Consider the following 15219-nt stretch of genomic DNA (forward strand, 5'->3'; position numbering starts at 1 on the left):
AATTATGGTTATTTGTATCCTGAGTTGTGTGTTGAGTTCTAGTACTGATATCTGTAGTGGTAGGAAGTTTGGACAAGTATATACCTAGAGTATTTTGGTCATGTAGGGTATAGTCACTACTACACATAATGAAGTTGATGTTGTCTATGTGTTGTGCTGGAATGAACTAAAGTACAACTAGGTATAAACTAGTAATATAAAAATACAAATTAAAAATAGAGCAAGACTCTCACTTGTAATTGCACTAAGGTCTAATAATGACTTTTGTGGAGTCTATGTTTTGAGCTAGAATGAGCTATAATACAATAGGTTTAATCTAATAATATAAAAATACAAATTAAAAATAGCACTAGTCTCTCACTAGTAATTGCACTATGGTCTAATATAATGAATTTGGTATTGACTATGTATTGAGTTAGAATGAGCTATGGTACAACTGAATTTAATCTAATATAAAAATACAGATTAAAAATAGCACAAGTCTCTCACTAGTAATTGCACTATGGTTTAATATAGTGAATTTGGTATTGACTATGTATTGAGCTAGAAAGAGTTATAGTACAACTAGGTTTAGTCTAGTATAGTGAATTTGGTATTGACTATGTATTGAGCTAGAATGAGCTAGAGTAAAACTGTGGTTAATCTAATAATATAATAAAGGAACAAGACTCTCAATTGTAATTGCACTAAGGTCTTATATAAGTTGTTTACAAGAATTAGAGTATAATTAGATTTAAATTGACAGGATAAAATACACAAATTAAGGTAGAAAAAGAATAATAAAAAAAAATGATAAAAATAAAAATGGCAATGACTTGGTTATAATATGCTAGTAAGATGGTAGACAGGATAATATAAAAGTTGTAGTTGAAAATACTAGTTTAAAAAAGTATGGAATAAAAATGGTCAATAAAAGAAGTTTACAATAAGTTTGATCAATATAGTTTAAAGTAGAATTGGGCAATAATAGGGATTTAGAATAAAATTGGGCAATTGAGTATTTTTTAAAGTGATGTAGAATTATTGAAGACAAGTTATATTTAGTTTATAATAAAATAAGATAGAACAGTGATGTGGTAAGTTGTAAAAAAGGGGAGAGATTCTGTAGATATTAAACACAATTAAGACTGAGGTAGAATGGTCGTTGAATACAACAATGACAATCAAAAGTAGTTGGGGTATTAGAATTTTAGGGGAGCACAAATTTATGACAATATAACACTAACGGTGGACTATGGGTATTTTCTGCACTTTACTCTGATTCTGTTAGTCCAGCCTCACTTAGGAATGTTTTAAGGTCATGTTCTGTGGAGATGAAGTATCTCTTCCCAGTGGGCTGTTTCCTAACTGCTATTTTTCCATCCCTCACAAAGCACTGGTGGATTTTTTGGGCATAGCGCAATTTTCTTAGCCGATAAAGAAGGTTTTGTCTTGTTTTGGTAAGGCACTCACTGACGTAAACATCAGTTTTCATAGAAATAGATGTTTTTAGTAGGTTGTTTCTTTGTAGGCTAGTTTGGAATTTTAACAGCACTGTTTTTTTACCTGCTTGGTAGCCCATCAGTTTGCAATCCTTTAGGTCGTCACTACGTATGTTAAGGCGAAGGTGGTCCTTGATAAGCTGTAGGGTGGTCTCCATGCAGGTCTCTTGGGTGACTGTGGGTGGGAGATGTTTGCTGTTAACTACAACAGCGTCAGATAGCTGCTGTTGGTCATTATGGTCTTGGAAGTTGGTTATGACATTGGCAAGTTGTTGGTCCACTCTTGATCTTTCCTCTGTAATGTTGGTAGTAAGTAGGGTGACTTGGTCTTTTAGAGTGTTGATGGTGTCTAGGGACTGGGTGTGGGTGTTGCTTTGTTGTTCTAGAGTGTCTAGTTTATGTTCTAGAGCAGTGATCTTGTTGAGGTAATCTGCATTGCTAGCCTTTAGTTCCTGCATTTCTTGAGTTAGTTTGGTGATCGTTTGGTTCTGAATCATAAGGAGTTTAGCTATTCCTGGGTCGGTGATCTTCTTGACATCAAATACTGGGAAGGAGTTATCTTGGACTGTAGCGGCGGCCATGTTTGTTGTTGTCTGTCGTGTGTTGTGGTGATGCCGGTGGGTGATGAGGGTTGTGTCCTGGCTGGAAGTATCACAAGTTTTTCTCGTGTTATTACTGCTCTCACCTTTGATGTTAGGAGTCCTTAGCTGGTTACTGGATCTTCTTTTATTGTTCTGAACCTTGTCCATTGGCTGTGGCTTCGGGTGAATACTAGGCGATGGGTGAATGTTGTGGAGTATCACTTCAGTGGCAGCGGGGTAGGAGTTGCTAGTACGAGTCCTATTAGTTGGTAAATTTGTGAACTTTTGGGTGATTTCTGCAGTTGCTTTATATCATTCTGGGTATCCACACATGTTAGTGTTATGCGGGTCTTGATTAGGTCATCACTGGGCTGCTGGGAACCTCAGGTAGAAGTAAAAATAGAGGACAAGGTTCCTGTTGCAGCTGCCGCTGCCGTTGCAAAGAAAGGCATGACAGAAACACACATCAGAGATGGGAAGTATGACAGAAACACACATCAGAGATGGGAAGTATGACAGAAACACACATCAGAGACGGGAAGTATGACAGAAACACACATCAGAGACGGGAAGTATGACAGAAACACACATCAGAGACGGGAAGTATGACAGAAACACACATCAGAGACGGGAAGTATGACAGAAACACACATCAGAGATGGGAAGTATGACAGAAACACACATCAGAGACGGGAAGTATGACAGAAACACACATCAGAGACGGGAAGTATGACAGAAACGCACATCAGAGACGGGAAGTATGACAGAAACACACATCAGAGATGGGAAGTATGACAGAAACACACATCAGAGACGGGAAGTATGACAGAAATACACATCAGAGACGGGAAGTATGACAGAAACACACATCAGAGACGGGAAGTATGACAGAAACACACATCAGAGACGGGAAGCATGACAGAAACGCACATCAGAGACGGGAAGTATGACAGAAACACACATCAGAGACGGGAAGTATGACAGAAACACACAACAGAGACGGGAAGTAGATAGAAACACACATCAGAGACGAGAAGTATGATAGAAACACACATCAGAGACGGGAAGTATGATAGAAACACACATCAGAGACGGGAAGTATGATAGAAAAACACATCAGAGACGGGAAGTAGATAGAAACACACATCAGAGACGGGAAGTATGACAGAAACACACATCAGAGACGGGAAGTATGACAGAAACACACATCAGAGACGGGAAGTATGACAGAAACACACATCAGCGACGGGAAGTATGACAAACACACATCAGAGGCGGGAAGTATGACAAACACACATCAGAGATGGGAAGTATGACAAACACACATCAGAGATGGGAAGTATGACAGAAACACACATCAGAGACGGGAAGTATGACAAACACACATCAGAGACGGGAAGTAGATAGAAACACACATCAGAGACGGGAAGTATGACAGAAACACACATCAGAGACGGGACGTATGATAGAAACACACATCAGAGACGGGAAGTATGACAGAAACACACATCAGAGACGGGAAGTATGACAGAAACACACATAAGAGACGGGAAGTATGACAAACACACATCAGAGATGGGAAGTATGACAGAAACGCAAATCAGAGACGGGAAGTATGATAGAAACACACATCAGAGACGGGAAGCATGACAGAAACGCAAATCAGAGACGGGAAGTATGATAGAAACACACATCAGAGACGGGAAGTATGACAGAAACACACATCAGAGACGGGAAGTATGACAGAAACACACATCAGAGACGGGATGACAAACACATCAGAGACGGGAAGCGTGACAGAAACGCACATCAGAGACGGGAAGTATGATAGAAACACACATCAGAGACGGGAAGTATGACAGAAACACACATCAGAGACAGGAAGTATGACAGAAACACACATCAGAGACGGGAAGCATGACAGAAACGCACATCAGAGACGGGAAGTATGACAGAAACACACATCAGAGACGGGAAGTATTACAGAAACACACATCAGAGACGGGAAGTATAACACACATCAGAGACGGGAAGTATAACAGAAACACACATCAGAGACGGGAAGTATGATAGAAACACACATCAGAGACGGGAAGTATGATAGAAACACACATCAGAGACGGGAAGTATGACAGAAACACACATCAGAGACGGGAAGTATGATAGAAACACACATCAGAGACGGGAAGTATGATAGAAACACACATCAGAGACGGGAGGTATGACAGAAACACACATCAGAGACGGGAAGTATGATAGAAACACACATCAGAGACGGGAAGTATGACAGAAACACACATCAGAGACGGGAAGTATGATAGAAACACACATCAGAGACGGGAAGTATAACAGAAACACACATCAGAGACGGGAAGTATAACAGAAACACACAACAAGCCAGGAGCTAAACTTGAAAGGTTTTTCTCAGCTAATTCCTCCCTTAAACATGTGACTGGGATTGCTCAGTAAGATTTCACATGATAAATCAAGTGGGATGAAATTTTTGAAGAGTTGCCTTTTTTATTTTCATATACACATTTGCTTTTCTTTAGTTATATACGTCCAATAATGCACAAGAACATAATAAAGAAGGAACACTGCAACAGGCCTACTGGCCCATGCGAGGCATGTTTTAATTTTTTTTTTTTACTTTCCATAGGTGACTGCTTAACTTCTTGTAAGAGGCATTACAGACTTTATTTAGTTTTTCACGTTTGTCTCAGCGCTCCATCATCCACTGCTTGATTTTCATCCATTTTATCTAGGAAAGTCAAGAAAACTAGAAGTATTTCGGTGGCTGGGCCATCCAAGGAAGGTAACGCATCATCCCAACACCCTGTACCTCAATGTACGTCATTGGAATAGTGCATTGTGTGGCATAACTTTGTGATGTAATTAAATATTAGCATTAAAGACAAAGAGGATCTAAAGAAGTATTCACTAATCATGTGGAAACTAATATTCATTTTTCTTTAATAAAAATGGTAAATGAGGATATAACAGAGACCAATATCCTAAAATACACAAGCACATTTACTTTGAAGCCGATCAAAGTTGCATTAACAAACTATTATTGTGGAAGGATTGAAGGTAATTGGATGAGACATTAAGAAACTATCGCCTGAAAAGTAGTATTCCATTTTTCCAAAATTCTTCCATGAGAAATAAACTTTTCTCTGGGTAGGATTAACTAAAGTTTAAGTAATTAAGTATCAAGTTTTATTTAAGCGTTGGTTGGACACAAATTTTTAAAGCCCATGAACGTTATACACACATAAAAGTACATTATGTAGACTTAACCTAGTATAACCCAGTAAAGTCAAACATCGACTTATTTCTGATCAGAAGAGACAATCTCCAGTTATTTCACAGAAACCAAGTTCATTAATATAACTGTCACATTATAACTTACACAGCCTAACAACAGAATGCTTTTCTTAAGAAAAATACGTCATCGCTAACAATTTTTAAGTTGACCAGATGACGCATACTCCAACTATTGTACAAAATTTAACAAAATTTACACCTACACAGCCTATAACCCCCCCACTCAAACAAATGTTTCATTCATTTCAAACGACACATCAGTCATTTAAGATTGATGCCGTAAACGTGTGTGTTGCAGAGGTGTGAGCTGTGCTCACACCTCTGCAACACAATGGTCCTCAAATATTTGTTAAGTTATACCATGAATTAAGGAAAGATCCTGGACTTCACCTTAAATAACAAAGCAAATGCGATAGTAATTATGGACAAGGTAGATTATAGTGGAAAATAAGCATATTATTGGAAGACAAGGGCACTTAGATGCCCCTCAAGCCAATGACTTAAAACAATCAGTAATTATCACATAAAATCAGTATTTCAGCTGCCCCAATTTCTTGTAAAAACAGGCAAATTGGGACCTAAACAGTCCAAAATCAATCCAAAGGAATAAGTAATTAAACAAGCAAGTAATTGTCATTTATGTTAGGTAAAAGAACACCTGTGCAACTAATGCCACAATAAAATGTTGCAATAGTTGCACACGTGTCCCGTAGTTCGGTTGGTAGCGCACTCAGTTCATACACTGAGGTCCATGGTTCAATCCTTGGTACGAGTGGAAATATTGGGCGTGTTTCCTTAAGACACCTGCTGTCTCTTTTCACCTAGGAGCAAGTAGGTACCTGGGTGTTAGCCGATTGATGTGGGTCGTGTCCTGGGGACAAAATTAACATACGTTACCCGAATTACTCTTCATAACCAGTGGCTTTCTACATAATGTGTCACTGATATCGGCTTTGATCTGTATAAGTTGTATCGTGCACTTGTAAAAATATTGTTATTACATTGTCGGTAATTCTTCCATTATTACAATTGTCAATTAAGCTTCGGGAACTTAGCATACCATTTTTTACTACAATGGAGAGAAAAAATAATATTAGGATAACCCAATAAAGTCAAACTCAGACTTTTTTCTGTTCAGAAGATACATTATCCAATTATTTCAAGGAAATTAATCTATTTAATAAAATTGGTGTATTAAAAATTACACAAGTAAAATCAACACAGCCTGACAGCGACTAAGCGAAGCATCTACAGTTAAGGTCAGAATAAGAAAAAGACCGCACCTACACAGCCTTAACCCAGAAAGTTTCATATATTTCATAAATTCATCGCCCATTAAAGAATGATGCCGTTCAGAAACGTGAAGTCAATGCGACTTCACATTCAATATGACCAACAGGAAACCCGTAACGCCGCATGCAAAGCTCTCAATACCTGTTGCCCGTGTTCAGCAGGAAATGCGAGTGTTAGTTATAATAGGAAAGAAGACCCCAATGACAAGAAGTAAGGTTAATAACACTTATGAGTTCAATTAAAGTAATAATATTTTCTTCTTAAGATACTACTACTATTGCCTGTTGACTGTGATGAAACCTAAGTCGGTCCATAGACCCTGATATGTTCCATAAACACGTGCTGCCAGCTACTCAAGAATTCAACTAACACAAGACTTATGCAAGCGCAGCCTGCTCCTTCTGTTTCTCCAGTCCACCCCACGCGTGCTCAGCTGCTGGGTTTAGCCCTGGCACTATCTCTACGATTGAAGCTCCTCCTCTCCAACACTATTCTTCGCTTGTCCCATCTTCCCGCTCACCCCACAAGTCTTACCTAAACTGTCTTATCCTAATACGTGTGTTTTACAAATCATTCACAACCAGAGATTTTGTAAGTGTGGCCTGTTGGTCTAGTGGTATGATTCTCGCTTAGGGTGCGAGAGGTCCCGGGTTCAACTCCCGGACAGGCCCTCCTCAACTTTTAAAAAACAGAACTACCTGGATGACCAAGCAAGCAAGCAAGTGCAGGTAAGATCCCAATGGGATGAGCGGGGAAGACGGGACAGACGAAGAATAGCGCTGGAGAGGAGTGTTCTTAGTCGTAGAAATAGAGCCAGGGCTTGACCCAGCAGCTAGGGCGATCGTGGGACAGACTTGGAGAAAAAACGGGAAGAGAGCAAGCTGTGTATGGAATTGAACTTCTCCAGGCTGAGGGACCGACAACCCCAAATTCCACGACCTCAAGGGCGATGGACCGACCACACCGCCCCCACACCTCCACTGCTCCCGCCCACCTTCTGTACTGAAGCAGCCCACTGAGTAGGCGAAACGCCCCAGAACAAAGTCGCCCATCTGTTGCCTGTATGTCTCACCCACCAGTCTCGTGGTAGGTGAGGTCTTTGAGTCTCGAGAGCTGGAAGTTTCCAGGTCGCAGGAGAGGGCATCAGACATGTGGGAGGTTATTTTAGTAGTTGAGGAGGCAGGTTTGCAGTGGAGCCATTTGCAAACTTCTTGAAGCTGCTCCTGGAGAGGTGGTATAGCGTTGTCTTGCTGGAAAAAGTGAAACGAAGAGGCTTGATGAACTCAAGAACTTGCGTGAGTGTGAAGTGAAGTGGTGATTCGCAGGCATACTTGACTGTTCCATCACCGAGGCCTTTGTATAGTTCAGAGCAGGTCATGGTGTCAGCGTTCGAGGGAGAGGTGCAGAAAGTAAGGTTTTCCCAAGAGGGTGTGCTGGAGTCGTCGCTATCTCCTTCGTCGGGGGATTCTTCAGGAAATTCTTGTTCAATTGTTTCTACAGTGATTGTGTCAAGAGGAGGCTGGGAGTCTAGAGTATTTGCGGTCTGGCTGGTTGTTGGTGGTTGTTGAGAGGTGGCAGTGGTCACTGGGCGTGGTTCAGGAGTGTCTTTTGGGGCAGAGTTAGGATTTGGGCCTGAAGTTGATGAGAAGTTAGCGATGTTTGGGATAATCTTGAGGAAGTCCTGTGATGTTGGCGAGTCAGGAAAGTTGAATGACGGCATGTTGTTAAGACGGAATAGTTCGTTAATTGTAGTGTTGAATGTGCCTGGGTTTGCTGCATTTGCAAGGTGTGCATACATCATGCAGTACAACACCTTAGAGGGAGCAGCGTCAGGGAGTGCAGAAAGGGAATTGCTGGATAGAGATGACTGCTGTGTGGCTTGTAGAATTCTGGTGGTGTCCGACTGGAGTTTTGAAATGGCGGTGTATGTCGGCGATTTGGGACTATTCTTCTTGGTTTCTTCTTTATTTTTTTTCGACATTACTACTTTTCGTAGTGGGCATTTAGCTGCAAGGGTATGATGAGTACCCTTGCAGTTAAGACATGTTGGAGTGGCATTGGTGGTGGTGCAGGCTTTGAAGTTATGACCTTCTTTTCCACAGGTAGAACAGAACTTTTTGTCTTTAATGGGGCAGTCCTTTGTTGAATGTTGATAAGAGTAACAGTTCCAACAGGGAGAGACATGGGCAAAACGTTCAAGTTCAATGTGGCGTGGATGTATGTGGTAATATGAGATAGCTAGTCCATTAGCGAGTGCTTGGGTAGCCATATCTATGTTTGAAAAGGTGATTTTGATCATAGATGAGGCTTTGGGAATTCGTGTGATGGTGTCTACAGAGGCCCAGGTGTTTTGGTCTTCGATAGAGGTCTTCAGTTCATCCGTTGGAATAGATGTGATTATCTTATCCAATTGTTTAACAAAAACTGAACGTTTCGCCAGCAAGGAGGGAGACGGTGATATGATGAATTGTTGGTCCCGTAATGTGTTCATAGCAGTGTCGTCCATAAGTTTAGCTGCTTCATTGTCGTCGGTGCAGACGACAATAAAGGAATCCTTGAGTGAGTGGATCGCTGTGAATTTGAGATGTAGGCAGGTCCTCATAGCGGCAGCAAGTAATAGTTTAGTGGAATCATTTATAACACCACTGGCTGGTTTGATTTTAACACGATGTGCGAACATTGTCGAACAGGTAGAGGTTACCCTCCCCAACGGGAATCGTAGGGAGACTCGCGGATGACCAAATATCGTAAATGAGCGGAGTGGTGGTGTAGGAGTGTCATTCCTCCTTGGAGTTACCTTTCCCTGTACACAATTAACTGGGTAATAGTTCCCCGTGGCCCAGTCCTAGATCAGGGATTTTTTCCAAATTTAAGTCCGAGCCAAGCCGCCAGATCTCTTTGCTTAGAGAAACTTTCAGGTTCTTCCAAACCAGTGAAACATACTCTGCGTAGTTAAAAAGTTATGTACGACCAAGCTGTTAGCCAGCAGGTGTGTGTTATTCTTGCTGAGAGTATGACAGGCTCAGAGTCAACTATCGAACAGTCCTAAATCATTATTTAAAGAAGAAACTGTACGTGTGAGGATGAAAGTGTAGCCATTGATACGAAACATGAGAGAGGCCTCTTGAACTTTGTAATTTTTCAGTCTACTCGAGAGAGGTCTTGAGTTTAATTCCAAGAGACTTTTACATGAGCGAGACGAGAAGTATGACAGAAACACACATCAGAGACGGGAAGTATAACAAACACACATCAGAGATGGGAAGTATGACAGAAACACACATCAGAGACGGGAAGTATGATAGAAACACACATCAGAGACGGAAATTATGATAGAAACACACATCACAGACGGGAAGTATGACAAACACATATCAGAGACGGGAAGTAGATAGAAAAACACATCAGAGACGGGAAGTATGACAGAAACACACATCAGAGGCGGGAAGTATGATAGAAACACATATCAGAGACGAGAAGTATGACAGAAACACACATCAGAGACGGGAAGTAGATAGAAACACACATCAGAGACGGGAAGTATGACAGAAACACACATCAGAGACGGGAAGTATGATAAAAACACACATCAGAGACGGGAAGTATGATAGAAACACACATCAGAGACGGGAAGTATGACAGAAACACACATCAGAGACGGGAAGTATGACAAACACACATCAGCGACGAGAAGTATAACAAACACACATCAGAGACGGGAAGTATGACAGAAACACACATCAGAGACGGGAAGTATGATAAACACACATCAGAGACGGGAAGTATGACAGAAACACACATCAGAGGCGGGAAGTATGATAAACACACATCAGAGACGGGAAGTATGACAAACACACATCAGAGACGGGAAGTATGATAGAAACACACATCAGAGACGGGAAGTATGATAAACACACATCAGAGACGGGAAGTATGACAGAAACACACATCAGAGGCGGGAAGTATGATAGAAACACATATCAGAGACGGGAAGTATGACAGAAACACACATCAGAGACGGGAAGTATGACAGAAACACACATCAGAGACGGGAAGTATAATAGAAATATACATCAGAGACGGGAAGTATGACAGAAACACACATCAGAGACGGGAAGTATGACAAACACACATCAGAGACGGGAAGTATGACAGAAACACACATCAGAGACGGGAAGTATGATAAACACACATCAGAGACGGGAAGTATGACAAACACACATCAGAGACGGGAAGTATGATAGAAACACACATCAGAGACGGGAAGTATGACAGAAACACACATCAGAGACGGGAAGTATGATAAAAACACACATCAGAGACGGGAAGTATGACAGAAACACACATCAGAGGCGGGAAGTATGATAGAAACACATATCAGAGACGGGAAGTATGACAAACACACATCAGAGACGGGAAGTATGACAGAAACACACATCAGAGACGGGAAGTATGATAGAAACACACATCAGAGACGGGAAGTATAATAGAAATATACATCAGAGACGGGAAGTATGACAGAAACACACATCAGAGACGGGAAGTATGACAAACACACATCAGAGAGGGGAAGTATGACAAACACACAGAGACGGGATGACAAACACATCAGAGACGGGAAGCATGACAGAAACGCACATCAGAGACGGGAAGTATGACAGAAACACACATCAGAGACGGGAAGTATTACAGAAACACACATCAGAGACGGGAAGTATAACAGAAACACACATCAGCGACGGGTAGTATAACAGACACACACATCAGCGACGGGAAGTATAACAGAAACACACATCAGAGACGGGAAGTATGATAGAAACACACATCAGAGACGGGAAGTATGACAGAAACACACATCAGAGACGGGAAGTATGATAGAAACACACATCAGAGACGGGAAGTATGACAGAAACACACATCAGAGACGGGAAGTATGATAGAAACACACATCAGAGACGGGAAGTATGATAGAAACACACATCAGAGACGGGAAGTATGACAGAAACACACATCAGAGACGGGAAGTATGACAGAAACACACATCAGAGACGGGAAGTATGATAGAAACACTCATCAGAGACGGGAAGTATGACAGAAACACACATCAGAGACGGGAATTATGACAAACACACATAAGAGACCGGATGACAAAAACACATCAGAGACGGGAAGTATGACAGAAACACACATCAGAGACGGGAAGTATAACAGAAACACGCATCAGAGACGGGAAGTATAACACACATCAGAGACAGGAAGTATAACAGGCCAGGAGCTAAACTTGAAAGGTTTTTCTCAGCTAATTCCTCCCTTAAACATGTGACTGGGATTGCTCAGTAAGATTTCACATGATAAATCAAGTGGGATGAAATTTTTGAAGAGTTGCCTTTTTTATTTTCATATACACATTTGCTTTTCTTTAGTTATATACGTCCAATAATGCACAAGAACATAAGAAAGAAGGAACACTGCAACAGGCCTACTGGCCCATGCGAGGCATGTTTTAATTTTTTTTTTTTTACTTTCCATAGGTGACTGCTTAACTTCTTGTAAGAGGCATTACAGACTTTATTTAGTTTTTCACGTTTGTCTCAGCGCTCCATCATCCACTGCTTGATTTTCATCCATTTTATCTAGGAAAGTCAAGAAAACTAGACATATTTCGGTGGCTGGGCCATCCAAGGAAGGTAACGCATCATCCCAACACCCTGTACCTCAATGTACGTCATTGGAATAGTGCATTGTGCGGCATAACTTTGTGATGTAATTAAATATTAGCATTAAAGACAAAGAGGATCTAAAGAAGTATTCACTAATCATGTGGAAACTAATATTCATTTTTCTTTAATAAAAATGGTAAATGAGGATATAACAGAGACCAATATCCTAAAATACACAAGCACATTTACTTTGAAGCCGATCAAAGTTGCATTAACAAACTATTATTGTGGAAGGATTGAAGGTAATTGGATGAGACATTAAGAAACTATCGCCTGAAAAGTAGTATTCCATTTTTCCAAAATTCTTCCATGAGAAATAAACTTTTCTCTGGGTAGGATTAACTAAAGTTTAAGTAATTAAGTATCAAGTTTTATTTAAGCGTTGGTTGGACACAAATTTTTAAAGCCCATGAACGTTATACACACATAAAAGTACATTATGTAGACTTAACCTAGTATAACCCAGTAAAGTCAAACATCGACTTATTTCTGATCAGAAGAGACAATCTCCGGTTATTTCACAGAAACCAAGTTCATTAATATAACTGTCACATTATAACTTACACAGCCTAACAACAGAATGCTTTTCTTAAGAAAAATACGTCATCGCTAACAATTTTTAAGTTGACCAGATGACGCATACTCCAACTATTGTACAAAATTTAACAAAATTTACACCTACACAGCCTATAACCCCCCCACTCAAACAAATGTTTCATTCATTTCAAACGACACATCAGTCATTTAAGATTGATGCCGTAAACGTGTGTGTTGCAGAGGTGTGAGCACAGCTCACACCTCTGCAACACAATGGTCCTCAAATATTTGTTAAGTTATACCATGAATTAAGGAAAGATCCTGGACTTCACCTTAAATAACAAAGCAAATGCGATAGTAATTATGGACAAGGTAGATTATAGTGGAAAATAAGCATATTATTGGAAGACAAGGGCACTTAGATGCCCCTCAAGCCAATGACTTAAAACGATCAGTAATTATCACATAAAATCAGTATTTCAGCTGCCCCAATTTCTTGTAAAAACAGGCAAATTGGGACCTAAACAGTCCAAAATCAATCCAAAGGAATAAGTAATTAAACAAGCAAGTAATTGTCATTTATGTTAGGTAAAAGAACACCTGTGCAACTAATGCCACAATAAAATGTTGCAATAGTTGCACACGTGTCCCGTAGTTCGGTTGGTAGCGCACTCAGTTCATACACTGAGGTCCATGGTTCAATCCTTGGTACGAGTGGAAATATTGGGCGTGTTTCCTTAAGACACCTGCTGTCTCTTTTCACCTAGGAGCAAGTAGGTACCTGGGTGTTAGCCGATTGATGTGGGTCGTGTCCTGGGGACAAAATTAACATACGTTACCCGAATTACTCTTCATAACCAGTGGCTTTCTACATAATGTGTCACTGATATCGGCTTTGATCTGTATAAGTTGTATCGTGCACTTGTAAAAATATTGTTATTATTACATTGTCGGTAATTCTTCCATTATTACAATTGTCAATTAAGCTTCGGGAACTTAGCATACCATTTTTTACTACAATGGAGAGAAAAAATAATATTAGGATAACCCAATAAAGTCAAACTCAGACTTTTTTCTGTTCAGAAGATACATTATCCAATTATTTCAAGGAAATTAATCTATTTAATAAAATTGGTGTATTAAAAATTACACAAGTAAAATCAACACAGCCTGACAGCGACTAAGCGAAGCATCTACAGTTAAGGTCAGAATAAGAAAAAGACCGCACCTACACAGCCTTAACCCAGAAAGTTTCATATATTTCATAAATTCATCGCCCATTAAAGAATGATGCCGTTCAGAAACGTGAAGTCAATGCGACTTCACATTCAATATGACCAACAGTAAACCCGTAACGCCGCATGCAAAGCTCTCAATACCTGTTGCCCGTGTTCAGCAGGAAATGCGAGTGTTAGTTATAATAGGAAAGAAGACCCCAATGACTAGAAGTAAGGTTAATAACACTTATGAGTTCAATTAAAGTAATAATATTTTCTTCTTAAGATACTACTACTATTGCCTGTTGACTGTGATGAAACCTAAGTCGGTCCATAGACCCTGATATGTTCCATAAACACGTGCTGCCAGCTACTCAAGAATTCAACTAACACAAGACTTATGCAAGCGCAGCCTGCTCCTTCTGTTTCTCCAGTCCACCCCACGCGTGCTCAGCTGCTGGGTTTAGCCCTGGCACTATCTCTACGATTGAAGAAGCTCCTCTCCAACACTATTCTTCGCTTGTCCCATCTTCCCGCTCACCCCACAAGTCTTACCTAAACTGTCTTATCCTAATACGTGTGTTTTACAAATCATTCACAACCAGAGATTTTGTAAGTGTGGCCTGTTGGTCTAGTGGTATGATTCTCGCTTAGGGTGCGAGAGGTCCCGGGTTCAACTCCCGGACAGGCCCTCCTCAACTTTTAAAAAACAGAACTACCTGGATGACCAAATATCGTAAATGAGCGGAGTGGTGGTGTAGGAGTGTCATTCCTTTTTGGTGTTACCTTTCCCTGTACACAATTAACTGGGTAATAGTCCCCCGTGGCCCAGTCCTAGATCAGGGATTTTTTTCCAAATTTAAGTCCGAGCCAAGCCGCCAGATCTCTTTGCTTAGAGAAACTTTCAGGTTCTTCCAAACCAGTGAAACATACTCTGCGTAGTTAAAAAGTTATGTACGAGCAAGCTGTTAGTCAGCAGAGGTGTGTTATTCTTGCTGAGAGTATGACAGGCTCAGAGTCAACTATCGAACAGTCCTAAATCATTATTTAAAGAAACTGTACG

The 15219-nt window shown here is 40.5% G+C and overlaps 2 non-coding genes across 2 annotated transcripts; both read left to right on the forward strand.

Annotated features, from left to right (window-relative positions):
• Window positions 1-7281: 7281 nt before the first annotated feature.
• TRNAP-AGG (transfer RNA proline (anticodon AGG)) lies at window positions 7282-7353 on the forward strand. Its single transcript has one exon. It is a non-coding gene; the product is annotated as a tRNA-Pro (tRNA).
• Window positions 7354-14776: 7423 nt separating this feature from the next.
• TRNAP-AGG (transfer RNA proline (anticodon AGG)) lies at window positions 14777-14848 on the forward strand. Its single transcript has one exon. It is a non-coding gene; the product is annotated as a tRNA-Pro (tRNA).
• Window positions 14849-15219: the final 371 nt, after the last annotated feature.

Source organism: Cherax quadricarinatus, chromosome 5, assembly GCF_038502225.1.
Source record: "Cherax quadricarinatus isolate ZL_2023a chromosome 5, ASM3850222v1, whole genome shotgun sequence".
NCBI classification, from domain to species: Eukaryota; Metazoa; Arthropoda; class Malacostraca; order Decapoda; family Parastacidae; genus Cherax; species Cherax quadricarinatus.